Source organism: Aythya ferina (genome assembly GCF_964211825.1).
Source record: "Aythya ferina genome assembly, chromosome: 8".
Lineage (NCBI taxonomy): Eukaryota > Metazoa > Chordata > Aves > Anseriformes > Anatidae > Aythya > Aythya ferina.
Window position 1 is genome coordinate 6,416,967 of NC_140304.1, and position 14,220 is coordinate 6,431,186.

Sequence of the window (14,220 nt, forward strand, 5' to 3'; positions counted from 1 at the left end):
AGCAACATTTCAGTCTTCTCTGGAATGGAATGATTAACCCCATTCTGAAGCCTGTCTGAGGCTGTCATCTCTTAAGAAGCATTACTTGTTCTCTAATGCACATAGCTCAGGAGTTGCAACTCTTGTACATTTCAAAATAGTTGTATTTATTTATTTATTGTGATGGCCAAAGTCACAAAAGCTAAGTTTATGCATTTGTTTGTTTGTATTCATTCGATGAATCAGTAGAAAGCCCTTTCTGACAGTTTTTCTATTTTCCAGTGTTCTTGTAGAGTCTTTGCCCTGTAGAGTCCTAAAGGACAATTAATGCCCTCATATTACAATGCATATAACAATGGTGATATACAGACACAAACATACCAATCCCTAATACTTAGAACTTTTCTTCCTCAGCTGACTGACAGATGTCAGAAGTACTGACTGATAATCTTGTCAACAAAAAAGACTATCTTCTACTTTCAGCTTTCACCAGTGCTGGTTCAATTTTTAAGTGCAAATATATAAAATATATATATAAAAATATATATATAATATATAAAAAATACCCCAAAAAGTCTTTTTTTTTTTTTTTTTTTTTTTTTTTTAAGGACACAGACAAATCACAGACAAAGAAAGTCTATGTTAAAAAAATAAAAATAAAAGGAACCATATGTTTTCACAGAAAATATCCTATACTTAATGTATGTCTTTTAAGAGACAGCACGCTTCTTAATGGAAATACCATGAGCAAATTACGGTATGTTAGGCATCGAAAGCTTGTATAGTATCCAGAAAATGAATGCCATTAATTGTGCTGCAGAGGCTCAAAGAAAGCTAAAAAGTGAGTAATACTTCGCAATAGCAATCAGAGCTACATGTGTAGCATAGGACTACCAAAAAAAAAAAAAAAAAAAAAAAGGAAAATATATATTGTCTAGTTGAATATCTTCTAGCAAGAATAACAGAAATAGTAAAAGAAAACTAATTGCTTCCAACTTCAAACCAGGAAGGTAGCAGCCACCTCAACCCCAAAGAAATCTATACCCTGCATCCATATGCAATCCCTTCAGTTCTCCAAGGCTGTGATGATACAGCCTTACATAGTCCTTTGAGATGAGGTGAGCTTCACTACTTGTTGACTGTAAGACATGATAGTACCCCAGCAAAGCATGCAGTACAAAGATCAATTTTGAAGAAATGATGGTTTTGCTTGTGGTCTTGGGTGAGCTGGACTAGAAGGCAGCAAAAATGTTAAGTGGTGGTGGTGAGGAAGCTTTCTCCATACTTTTAAAATATTTTTGCTTTGATAAAGCTGTACTTTTATACTTTGAGGGACAGATTCTTACGTGTTTGGCACATGCAATCCTTGCCAGATTTTTGTTACAGTTTGGTATTCAATTGTTCCTATTTATGGAACTTTCAAACAGATTTTCAAATTTCAAAATAGCTTACATATTTGTTCATCTGTGAAAGCTGTTCAAAATTCTGACCCAAACAAGCAACAAAATTATGAATGAGAGGTGTTTGTTGTGTTGTATGAAATACAACAGGGGGAGATAAGCTGCAAGTTAGACACATTTTCTGCTCCCTGACTATTTACTGAAATTTAATTTTAGCCGAAAGTTTCAGATCAGATTTCATTATTTTTAGTGAGGAAAGACATAACACTATTCTACTTAGTTCCAAGCATATTCCTTGGAGATAAGTTCTAATGGGACTGCTGTTTCAACACACTCATCCCATTCATTTAATTTATACTGAAAACATATCTCCACTTTTAGAATGAAATATGTGATTACGCTTTATTTGGCATTTTCAGGCAATAGATCAGAAAAACAAATATGTGATGAGTTTATGGCATTCTAGCTAATAAAGTAATATTACAAGTATGAAAATACTCTGTATTTTCAATTTTGAAATACTTCATGAAATGAATTAAAAATACACAGGCTGGAACACCCAAGAGTTCAGAAAAACATCAGATTTCAGTCAGCAATATTTAAAGGAACATACTAAAAAGAGCAGAATACAGTCTTGATGTTAATTTTCTTGCATTACACAATAAATGAATTCAGATTCTGATTTTTCAGTGAGTCTCCCCCCCCAAAAAAAAAAAAATCCATTTTTGTTGGTTACTTGGTTAATAACTATGAGAATAATTCTATGACAAAGTCAAGTAAAGGTTCTGATGGGATTTTATAGATTCTGTTGCATGCAAAGTAAGGCCTTAAATTCTGGAAATATTATATCAACTGTTAAACTTGCAAATGGTCCAAATGAAGTTGGAAAGAGTGATTTGGAGTCTATTCTTGCCTCTAACAGAGCCAGTGCCAAAAGTTAAAGTTTTTCTCTATGAAAGATTTAGAAGAATACGAATGACTTGTTAAAAAAAAAAAAAAAGAAAAAAAAAAAGAAAAAAAAAAAAAGATATTCTAAATTTATGTCTAATGAGGAATGAAGTGGCTTTGACAGAGAGAGAATTCTGAAGTGGTAGAGAAAAGTATTTAATCTGTCAAATGGTTTGGCTGGAAACATTATTTCAACCATTTACAGTCCTTTTTCAATGGTCACCTATGCCTGCTAAACTCTTTTATTGTATGGTATTTTCTCCTAGTAGCATTCATCACTGTAGAATTTAAGAAGTGTTTGTTATAAAGCAAGATAAAAAAGTGCTGGGCACTTTTCTTACTGTTTTGATTACTTCACTAATCATTATATTTGCTTTGACATTTTACTTCTATAGCACAAGCAGGGATTAACTCAAAAAAGCCTTTCAAGGTCTTTGCTTAAGTCTATCATTATCTAGATCCAATGTTGGATATATTTTAGCTTTTTCATGGAAACCCTACCATTACCTCTGACTCCACATACTGACTGCTGAAGTTCATTGTTACTACAAGTCACCACCCTCCATTGGCCAAGTATCTGAGCAGAATCCATAATCTGATAACCTTCCTTCCACTCCAGACCTTCCCCCAAGCCCTCAGTGTACTATGCATATCAACATAAACCATAAAATATATCCTGACTGCCTGAATGAAATTTGTTTGCCAACCTAAAACCCAATATGCCAATTAAATTTACAAAATAGGATGTAGGATTACTGAAAGCCATACATGCTCTGCCAGACTTTTGTGCACATAGGTGAATTTCACCTGTCTTTCATGTCTTTTTTCCCTCATCCTTGATCTTAGCTATAGCCTGTCTAGCCTACTTATATCTCAGCTTGTAACCAACCAGCATATTCAAAAAGCTGCTGCTAAAATTATCCCTTTCATGCTGCTCAGACCCTGCCAGACATTCATATTCAAATCAAACCCTTCATCCTCTGTTTCAAGTTCACTGTTCTTTTAAATCCAAGGCCCAGAAAAACACAACACATACCTACAGCTTTGCTCTCAATTTGTTCTTTTCATTTTAAAACTTGCCTTCTCCCTGTTATACTCTTCTCACTTCCATGTCTGTTTTATTTTCTATACTGTCCCTTAGGTTTAGTACTTTCTCTACATTGTCTGGAAATAAAACTCATCAGTTCCTAAATTTAGGTCCTTCCATAAAATACACCTATTTGAAGGAATGGAGAGTTAGTAAGTTTAGCCACCACCTCTCTTTGAGCATACAACAAAATCCAGAGTGGGTCCCAGTCGAAATGTCTCACAGACTTCATTAAACTTCTGAACATTTTAACTTCACAGAAGAGATTCTTACTATCAATCTGGACAACAGTCAGATACACACTCAAACTCCAAGTCATCTTACTTAAAGCAAAAAATAGAGAAAATCAAGCAACTTCAGTTAAAGATGGTTCTCAAACTATTAATTTTCTAAAATATTGTACATCTTTTGCAAACCTAGCCTTGTTGTAATTAAAGGATAGTGTCTCACGGTGTGTTCTTTGTTTTATTTTCATTCCTAGCTGACTAAACGAGCTCCACGCTCCGGCAATCCAAAGAGAAAGCTGCCAAAAAGTAAAATAGCAGTCCTAGTCTTCGGCCTAATTTTGTACTGCTCTGATTTCATCTCTTATATCTCCGAATTCAATTAGTTTTCATTTATTTTCATTTAATCTATTTAATCTTGCAGCACTCAGCTGAGGCTGGAACAAGGCGGTCTGCCATTACCCTGCAACTGCCACTTGCTCACCCACGCTTTTTATTGCCAAGGGAGTACATCCTTTCCATTTCATACCCATCAACAGCACAGGCACCAAGATAGAGAAGGAAAAGAGAAAACAATCAATTAAAAAAAAAATCAGTTTTATGAAACTCCCCACTTGCTAATGTTTATTCTTGGGCACAGAGTCGTGTATCACTCAAGCTCTCACTGGTGGCTTCCTAGGGTTATCACAACTGCACCGAGAGTCTATAGGTGGTACCCATCATGATTTTCACGCTGAAAGCTGGAAGGTTATCTGTTCCTTGACTATTTTTCACTTTAATTATCAGCTCTCAATTAACACCCTGCCACTCCTTTCTGTTTGCTCTGCTTTGCTTCATTTCCTGCAAACAAATTTTAAAAAATAAAGAGGAGAGAAAGGGAATACAACTCTCAGAACCTTAGTTTATCCAATAACACGATTTTATATCTGAAAGGAGATTTTCCTCTTTTAATTCTTTTTCTAATTAGTTTCTGTGACTTGCATTCAGCATTTCCCAAAATTTGCCTATCAATGACATAAAAAGATTATCTTTTTCATGTTGCTAGAAGAAAGTAAGAGACCTCAGAGTTAAATCCAATCCCTGAAACGATGCTAAGCCTCCATCTCATTTCCCCCACCCCTATTTCCTCCTTTCACTCCCTGATTCCCCATTCATGTGTTACACTGTTGTTCCTGAATGCCCAAGGTGAATAGTTAGCTCCAGATACTGAAAGGAATTTAATACTTAAGTAAAATTATCACATATCATTAGGTTTCTACCATAGAAAAAGAGAAAATCTTTAAAGTTCCTAAGTTGAAATCTTTAAAGTATTAACAAATGTTTTATCTAAGGATCAAACATCTTTTGAAGAATGATAGGTAATGCACAGCAGAATCTCTGCTGGCTTCAGCTTGTAGAATTTCTCTTTACTTAATGTGTCATTTTTTTCTACATAGAAAGAAGGCTTACAAACTCGCAGAACCACAGGCACTGGGGCAATTTAATTCACTAAGTTTCTACAGTGGGATTCAGTTTTCAGAAGTCTACAAATCCCTGGGAATTGTTTCATAATTTGTAGCTTTACAGATAATAGGCCACATGCAACAGACAGTTTGAAGATGGCTGTCACACAGCAAAAACTCCATTTAAAAAATACCAGAAAAAAAGAGACAAGTGTGTTCAAATATAGTAGACTAAATAAATAAACAAGTTTCCTCTATGGATAAGAAAAAGGTCTCTGTCTATTCTCTCTCTGTAGAGATACAGACTAGACCTGTCAAGCCAGCTGGCTGCCAGGATAGAGAGTCCTACTCCTGTAAAGGTAGGGATTACACCCACGTACTGGCAAGGACACCCTGGTTCACTTCACACCTCCATGGTCTGTTGCCCGAATAAAGTCTAATATTTGGTCCAGAGTAACTCATGCTACACAACAAAGGGCATGATGCTACTGCAAATGGGCAAAAGTAGTACCACCAGGGTAGGAAACTAACAGATACAGGACAGAAGATGGCCCAGGAGAGGAGGTTTGGTTTGGAAGGTTTGTTTGTTTGTTTGTTTGTTTTGTGTATGTTTGTTTTTTGTTTGGTTGTTGTTTTTGTTTGTTTGTTTGTTTGTTTTGTTTAAGTCTCTATTTGTAGCACTGACGCAGCAAAATGATCATTCAGCTCCCCTTTTTCACCTCAGCAATTCTTTCCCCAACACATTTAAAGACTTTATTGGATGTAAATAATCAATTCAATAACCAAAAGCACAGGCAGAAATTTCCGCCCATGAAACACACACCTTCCTTGGATATGTTTTCAGAATCTGTCTATACATATTTGACCAAAATTTGTAGACCTGAACTTAGCAGTCCTCAGTCTTTCGGCTATGTTTAATCAGACTGACTGACAACGAAGAAAGCCAGCAGGAACCAGTGTGTCACAGGCTGAGAGAATAACCTTTGGGCTGAAACACCGACCCAAGGTTTCTCCCAGCACATGACTCCAGTGAAATCCCTTCCTCACATCTGCCAGCTCCTCCTGCCTGCCCCTGTCCATTTCCTCCAGACCCCAGAGTAACCGGGCACCCCGCAAGGGCCATTGCAGGAAACCCCTGAGGAGACAAACATCACATAGAAGAGAGGCTGCATCCTAGACCTTGCAAAGGCAAAACCTGCCTTTGTAAGTCATTCCGGTTTTAAGGTGTCTCAGATTCCAGGTACAGGCACAGGGGTTAAGACTAAAACCAGTTTGACAGCCCAAGTTTTCTGTGCAACACAGACATCTCCCCTGAGACTCAAGGTTCATTGCATGCATCATTTCCTCATCTCATCACTTCTATTCACTCAGAGCTGATTTTTGATATGATTATCATTTTTTGACATGTTTTTATATACAATTTCATTTGCACAGCCTCTTATGAGAGTTCTTGCCATTTAAGTAAAAGGTACTAATCACGTTTCTTTCAACAAGTCGAATTTTTATGGAAATGAATGAAGTGAATAATTACTACACCATTCCCTTTAGAAATACCTTAGGGTGGGTTAGGTGGCCAGAGCAGGAGAGTGGCACTCATTTTGAAGGTGTGATTCATTCAAAGAGGAAGGCAGCAGGAGGGCACCATTTGCAACTGTAATCTTCAGGGAAATTTTGGTGGAAGAACCATTAGCATAACAATACTTCTCATGTTCACTAACTACAAGAAATAGCAACAGGGAGACTGTCCTACAGCATTGCAGTGACACAGTAGAAAGAGCAGTAAATAACTGCAAAAGCCAAATGAGAACACAGCTTTTCTACTTCCTTCGTGAGCGGACACCACACCAGAGTATGATATGAAATTATAGTCACTATTTACTGAATTCCATCTCCTCAATGAAAATTAACTAAAACCAACCACTGTTTTGAAAAGCTTGTTTCATATTTCATCCGTACCTACCTATAAAAGAAGACAATTTATTCATTTCTAATGGAAAGTCAGTTAGTCTCAGTGTTTGGTTTTTTTTTTGTTTTTTTTTTTTGTTTTTTTTTTTTTTTGTTTGTTTTTTTTGTTTTGTTGTTTTTTGTTTGTTTTGTTTTGTTTTTTAAAGTAAATAATCCATAAATAAAAAATACAAAATTCTGGAATGGCATCTCACCTTTCCTAGTTCAGGGTTCACGGTCTGAAAAGCAATACAGCCATGGAGAGAGCACAGTGTATTTTCCACACCAATTAAGCATTGCAGGCTGGGATATGGATTAGGCATTCATAAACCAGGCCAATAGTTTTCATCCCACATATATGTTACATCCATCAGCTAGCTTCTCACTATCCATAGTCATAAACACGGAGCAGGTGGTATGTCCAAGCTTTGCTGGGCATACCAGCAAAGCTTGGACATACATGAAAAATTATTTTCATGTAATTTATATTTCAGCTGATGAAAAGCCTGTCTGCTTCTGGACACCAGACACACGCTGCACTGATGAGGGAGGTAGTATCAGAGAATCAGGAACAGCAACCCCACAGGTCGCAGCAATTGTACTATACGTGGGTGTCTTTCTGAGTAGTGTCTCGAAGCATGGGGAAGCAAGAACCAGGCTCCACAAGTCACTGTATTGTAAATTGAAAAACTCCTACTCCACTTGACCACTGGAATTTTCCTTCTTTGGAGCACCTCTCTAAATTAGACCATTTCTTCTGATATGATTCTTTAGATGCCTTTTAAACAGAAAAGAAAGCAGGAGGCAAAGTGCTGTGTTTGAACTTCACTGTAACTTTTTGCCACACATTAAGTTAAATGTGATAGTAGGTCACTTGATACTGTATTGTCACTTATATTAGAAGCCCTTCCTCAGTAGTTTATGATCTTTCCATGGTGAATAGCTCAGGTAAAATAAAATTAATATAGTTCATTATCAGTAATAAGACTCAGGGAGGAAAAAAAATCACCAACACCACCGCCAACAAAACACAACCGCATTTGTTTTGTCCATCTTTGATTCCTGGACTTGGACTAGCACCAGGTTCCTGGGGGGTTGGAACAGGAAATTTGGCATTGGCTGGGTAGGTAGAAGGTCTTTCCTCCTGCCTTGAATCCACCTCTTGCCATCTCCATAAAAGTGCACCCAACTGCAGCCACATCACGAGCTTCCCAAAGCAATGCTGTTTGCACAGAGCTGCTGCAATTCTGTGCTCCAGCAAAAGCAAGGCTCCTGTCCTCACCTCTCAGTGCTGGTACAGGCAACCTGGGGTACTGCCCTGCACTCGTCTGGCACATTACTGATTCACAGCGAGGTAATAAGAGAAAGAGGAAGCAAACTGCCTGGAATAAGAGGATAAAGGTAATGGAGCAGAAACAAGATAGGAAATATGAGGCTTTTTAATGTTGTAACTGCCTGTTCATAGCATTTTTGGCCCCCTGATTGTCTCACCTAAAATTTAGATGTATGTTAGCAGAGCTCCATAACCTCCCGCATGTTTCAGGATGTTCGTGTTTCCTTCCCTCTAGGGAGCACTGTTCTCTTTCTGAGAGGAAAACATAACCTCATGCCAGTGTGACAGAAACTTGGGAACTCAGCTCCGTTTTAGCCAAATCCCCAGCTGAGATTAGAACCAAGTTTGAACCTCAAAGCAAGGGTAAATCTGAATTTGTATCCTCAGCTTATGCTGGAGCTCAGTGCAGGCAGTCAGAAATCAATGCACTAAAGCAAAAAGCTTCAGTAAACTTTTTTTTTTTTTTCAATTATTGTTATTATTTCTTTTCTCTTTCTTCCTCTGAGCAATGCTTTTCAATCAGTACAATACCAGTGTTATGGGAGGCTGTATATCCTGATGAACAACCCTGAGGACCCTCATTAACCCAAGGAATTCATTTTAGATCTTGTCCATTATGCAAATGAGAGGTATAATTTGTTCTCTTTCTCCATGTAGCGTTATTGATTTATGCAACTCCAGGTTAGTCTGAACAACATACTTTTTAATTAGCAAAAATTGAGTTTGCAGAGTTTTAAAAAAAGAAAACTGTGCCACAGTTTTTAATAAACAAAAAAGCAGATGCAACTGCACCTAGAGCTGTGATATATTGATTATAGTGACCACATAAGTTCTATCCCACGTGAATTACTGAGGTAAATTGGATGGAATGAATGACAACGTATTTATTGTCCCAGGACTTACTACATAAGCAAAATATACTTATTGTGATATCCTAAAAATGGATTGTTCACTGGGGATTGTATTTAATGGTAGAGTTTTTAAATACCTCAAACTGTAGCCTTTCTAAAATCTGTAGCGACAGGTCCTTCCAAACAGATTAGTTTCCACCAGGCTGTTCATACACCTTGGACCCAGCCGTGATGCAGCTGCCGCAGGGGAAAGCAGCGCAGCCTCCAGCCACCCTGCAGAGGCAGGAGCTGCTCAGGGGCCCCACGCAGATCTTGGCACCTGCTGCTGTACTTCTTGGCACTCTTCCCACTTCCTTCAGAGAACGTGAACAATAAGCTAAGGAACATGTTAAATATCACATATATTAAAAAAAAAAAAACAAACAAACAAAACAAAACAAACAAAAAAAAAAAAACAGTTTTCCTTGCAGTTCATGAAAAAGCTTACAGCAAGCCAAGAGCAAAAATAAAAATAAATCAGTTGAGATGCTATTAAGCACAGTGACGGTAAACCTGCAGAACAGATGCTGCAGTTTGAACATGGTGTTTTGTCAATGGCACACGTACAAGAGTTGGAACTTGTCCCTGCTGCTGTCCACAGACCAGGGTATGGACAGGAGGAAGAAACCAAAAAAACATGAAAAGGTGGAGGAAGAATCCTTGGACATAAAATAGTTAGGGGATTCATAAAAGGTGAACAGGAAATGAGAATATTTTTCCTCCACTGAACACAGAAAATGCATGGGAGCTGCAAATAAACATGGTGGGCAGTGCGGATATTGCTCCTGTGTTCAAACCAGCTGGTTCCTGTCTCCCTTGCTAAAGGCAGCAGAGGCAGTCTTCAAGCAAAGAAAACTGCCTGTCTCCTTTGATCTGGTTTTGTCTGCAAACTTTTAATGCTATTTCAGCCTGTCAGGAAAATCATTCAAGTCTCTGCAGATCATCCATTTGGTACAGCAAATGGAAAAGCCTGTATGCACAGTAACTCCCATGAGGCTGTTGCAGTGGTCATCACCATTACCTTGATGAAGGTAACTAACGTACTAATCCACCAAAATTCACAAATCCAAAGTGTGTCCAATTTCTGCTTGCCAAAAAATTCCTTAAATAGTCATGCAAATGGCAATTGTGGGTATGGAAGTTCAACCTTTGCATTTGCACCTACAGATTCTGGTTATCTTGAAAAATAACTTTTTTTCCAGATGGGATTTCAAACCCATTCGTAACCTCCATATCACATCACACACTTCAGTAAATGTGGGTGGCTTCCTTTTCAAGTATGTTGATTGATACGGTTACCAGGTTCATGAAACTGGTTTGAAAATTACTTGCAGAGAGAGAAACAATTGCCATCAGCAAGCCCGCATTTCTGACCAGAAATTGAAAGTCTGGTAAAGATAAGTTTCTTCTTTGCTTTGCAACAGAAGTCAGATTTCCAAGTCTTTTTAATAACAAGTGCAAAGGTGCCCTATTTTCTAGGGACAAATAACATTCTAGGTTTTCATTCCTAGAATTCAGTTGGGGGGAGGGGGTATCCACAAAACCTGAGTACTCTCTGTAAACATAAATATTTCATTTTTGACCTCTCAACAGCAAGAATGGAAACCTTGAATTGGCAAAGATAAATCAACTACAGTTTGCATAATTAAGTTTCTAAGAAAATTATATAGTTGTTTCTTGTTGTTGATTTATTTTAAACAATACTACTTAACTTAATCATTGCAGAAAGTATTCAACACTTAACTGTATCTATAGAGAATTGTCATGTGGGTATATCAACCATCTTCTAGGAAAAAGTTTTTAATTAACCCCAAGTTAAGTTAAACAGATGAAATAAAAAAGCAAGCTAAAACCACATAAATCATTTAAGGCCTGCTCACATTTCCCATTATGAGCTCAGCTATTCTCCACGCGGTACCACTTGCTCTGGAGTCACTCTATGATTTTTGACATCGGCATTCCAGCCCATTAGCAAATAAATATGGTTGGATACATCCAGGTCACTGAATGTAAATTCAGCTGTTGATAATGCATTGCTCTAACAGAATGTTACACAAATACTGCTGCACGTACACTTGTGTAAATTCATTTTTTAATGTGCTGGCCAGATTCTCATCACTAAAAATCTGCATTTCTGTATTTTATTTTTACATATACCTCAAAAGACTAATAGTTATTTAAAATTAAAATAACTAAAAATTGATCGATTTCAAAAGCAAATTATTTTGACTTCTCAGAGACTACTTTCTTCAAATGCAAAAGAGGTTTTTTATAGCCTATTTTGGAACCTTGATGCAGCTATGGCAAACACATACAGTGGCTTAAAAAAAAAAATAAATAAATAATGCAAACACCTCATGTAGAACTATATGAAATAAGAAATACTCTGTATTGAAACAAGCAAGGCATAGTGCATATGCTCCATGTGTAACACCACGCTGAGCCCAGGTTACAGTCATATTGCAAGGCTCCTTTACTGCCTATTAGTTTTTCTGCTTAACTTCCTGGGAGACAGGGAAAGGCACTACAACAGATACTTGTGGGAATGCTACATTTTTGTGGCAATGCAACTGTGGTTTAACTAATTTTTCACAACAAGGTAAGCAATAGAAAAGCCCTGAAGGCTTACAGAATACCCATCCTTGGAGATACTCAGGATTTGAATGGCCATAGCCCTAAGCAACCTCATCTAAGATGAAACTGCTCTGAGGCAGGGGAACTTGCCAGGTGACATCCAGAAATCCTTCCACACTAATTTATGCTGTGATTCTATGGTCTTCTGGTGTCATAATGTAAGGGAGAAAAAAGAAAAAAAAAGAAAAAAAAAAAAAGTTGATTGAAATATTAGTATTTGTCTGTAGCTTTGGAAAATTATATTTTAAACCAAGCAATTCTTCCTGTGATCTGCCACCATAACTAGGCACTCCTCTTGGACAAGGCTGGCTCAAGGCTGAAGCTGCTTCGCCTGCATGCAGAAGGGCTGCCACCACCAACAGCAGCTTTGCTTTTTGCATGCTGTTTCAAGTTTAAACATATCTTCAGCTATGATTTTTCACCACAAGAACACAAAAACGTTATTATAACATTATTATTCCCCTTCAATGCATAGGTTGCTTTTTAACTCATTAGAGCTCTGAAATGTTTTCCAAATCATCTTCCATATAATGTCAGTGGGAGTTCACTCAACCCACCAGTTTTACAGTTCCTTTTAGAGGGGGTTCACGTGTTAAGTGGTTGCTGTTGGATCTGTTAGTTAATGAGCATGTCAGCCCAGAAGGATGACATCCAAGATGCTGCTACCTACCCATCTGGAAATTATTTGGACAAGTGAAACAGCCTTAGACGCGCACATCCAAGCTACATTGGGCACAGAGAGGTATGTATTGCTCGGGCTGATCTCCAGCAGTGATCTCAGAAAGCACCAGCTAGAGAGGAGGAAAAGGGCCAAATGCATGAAGCAGTTCCCTTAGGCAGCATGCCCAGAAATATTTTACTGACGTTTCATGCACTAAGATACTGGCAAGTTTACAAATGGCAAATACTGAAGAACACACCATTGTGATACAACGCGAAAGCAAAGAGCTGAACTAATGGGCTCCCAAGCACCAGCTGATTACTTTGGCTATCAGAGCTATCACTATGGTTCGCAAGCTCTACGAATGCCAATCTCAGCTTCTCAAAACGTGTATGTCAAACTATATTAATAGCAATAATAATAAAAACATGAAAACCAAATCTTTCCTGTAATTAATGAAGCAATGAAGACAGTCTTTGGTGAAGATTGCTTAGCTCTTGAGCACTTACCAATGATATCAGGAATACTGCTTACCTAAGATGGAAGTATAATGTTCTCTAACATGTAAATATCCTAATACAAGATTGTTACTGGTGACAGCTATTCAATCACAACAAGAAATTGCTTCTGTTTAAAGAAGGAAGCTGAAAGTTCAAAAATAGTTATAAGGTATGTCAAACACAGCCAATGCATTAACCAGTCACTTGCCTTACTCTCTTGAGGACTATGAAATATTCAGTTTTACTGCAAGAAAAAGATTAGCAATACAATCTTTTCATCTGCCTGTGCTTTCTGTCTGGGATTTAATCCTGCATATAGATACACAATACTATTCCCAACCAAGCTATCTGTTTTGCATCACAAAATGAACCGTTCCCTATTTGAAGGGGCTGTCAGTTATCTGTGTTTTGTTAAGCATAAGGCAATACATGCTATTTCAAATTCCAAACTGCTGACAGTCACTTCTTAGAGATCTGAATAAAGTGACTTGAATTATTTAGAATACTGAGTAGATTGGTTTATCTCATTGTTCCATTTCTACAATTAAAATCAAGAAATGAGCTTTCAATTAAGTACATGCTCCTGTTTGACCCTGAGACTCAAGTAGACTCAACCCTTACTTCTTTAAGGAATAAAATATGATACTCCCAAATAAGTGAGGTGAAAAATAGGGTAATCTGAAAAGCATTTTAGGAATCAGTGATGAGACAATACAAGCAGATTGTTTAAGCAGAATATAAAACTTGGTTGAAGCAGTTTTATTGGTGCAATCCTGCCAGGGAATACATCTCTCAGAAAAGACTAACTGAATGCTCACAACTGCTGCTTACTTAGCCCAGAATTAATATAAGTGTTTTCAGAAAGCAATTCCGTAGGCTGAGAGATAAACTGCTTATTTTTAATCAGGTGTTTACTCTTTTCATTCAGAAGTTAAGAGGCATAAGATATCCCTGTATTCTCCTTCAGCATAATACCTCTTTATTTCATGTTGCATTTCTCATTTCCCATGACATTGTGGCTAATTCACAGCACTATGGCTACTTACCATGTGCTCCAAAAACAAGTAACCAGTTATGAGTTTTTCCCCCCAAAGCCTTTGTATCTTGTTCTTTAAAAGCACAATATATTCTTGGTTGTTCTTTTGTTGTTCTTCTTCTTCTTGTTGTTTGTTTGTTTG

General features: G+C 37.5%; 1 protein-coding gene across 25 annotated transcripts in view; it reads right to left on the bottom strand.

The window, feature by feature from the left end:
* The window catches only part of LOC311441013 (uncharacterized protein), a 291,658-nt gene that overhangs the window by 101,951 nt on the left and 175,487 nt on the right, over nt 1–14,220 (bottom strand). For all 25 annotated transcript variants that reach the window (XR_014695718.1, XR_014695719.1, XR_014695720.1 and 22 more), the window contains one exon: nt 9,346–9,584. The gene's annotated coding sequence lies outside the window, so the exon portion shown is untranslated. The remainder of the gene's footprint in view (nt 1–9,345; nt 9,585–14,220) is intronic.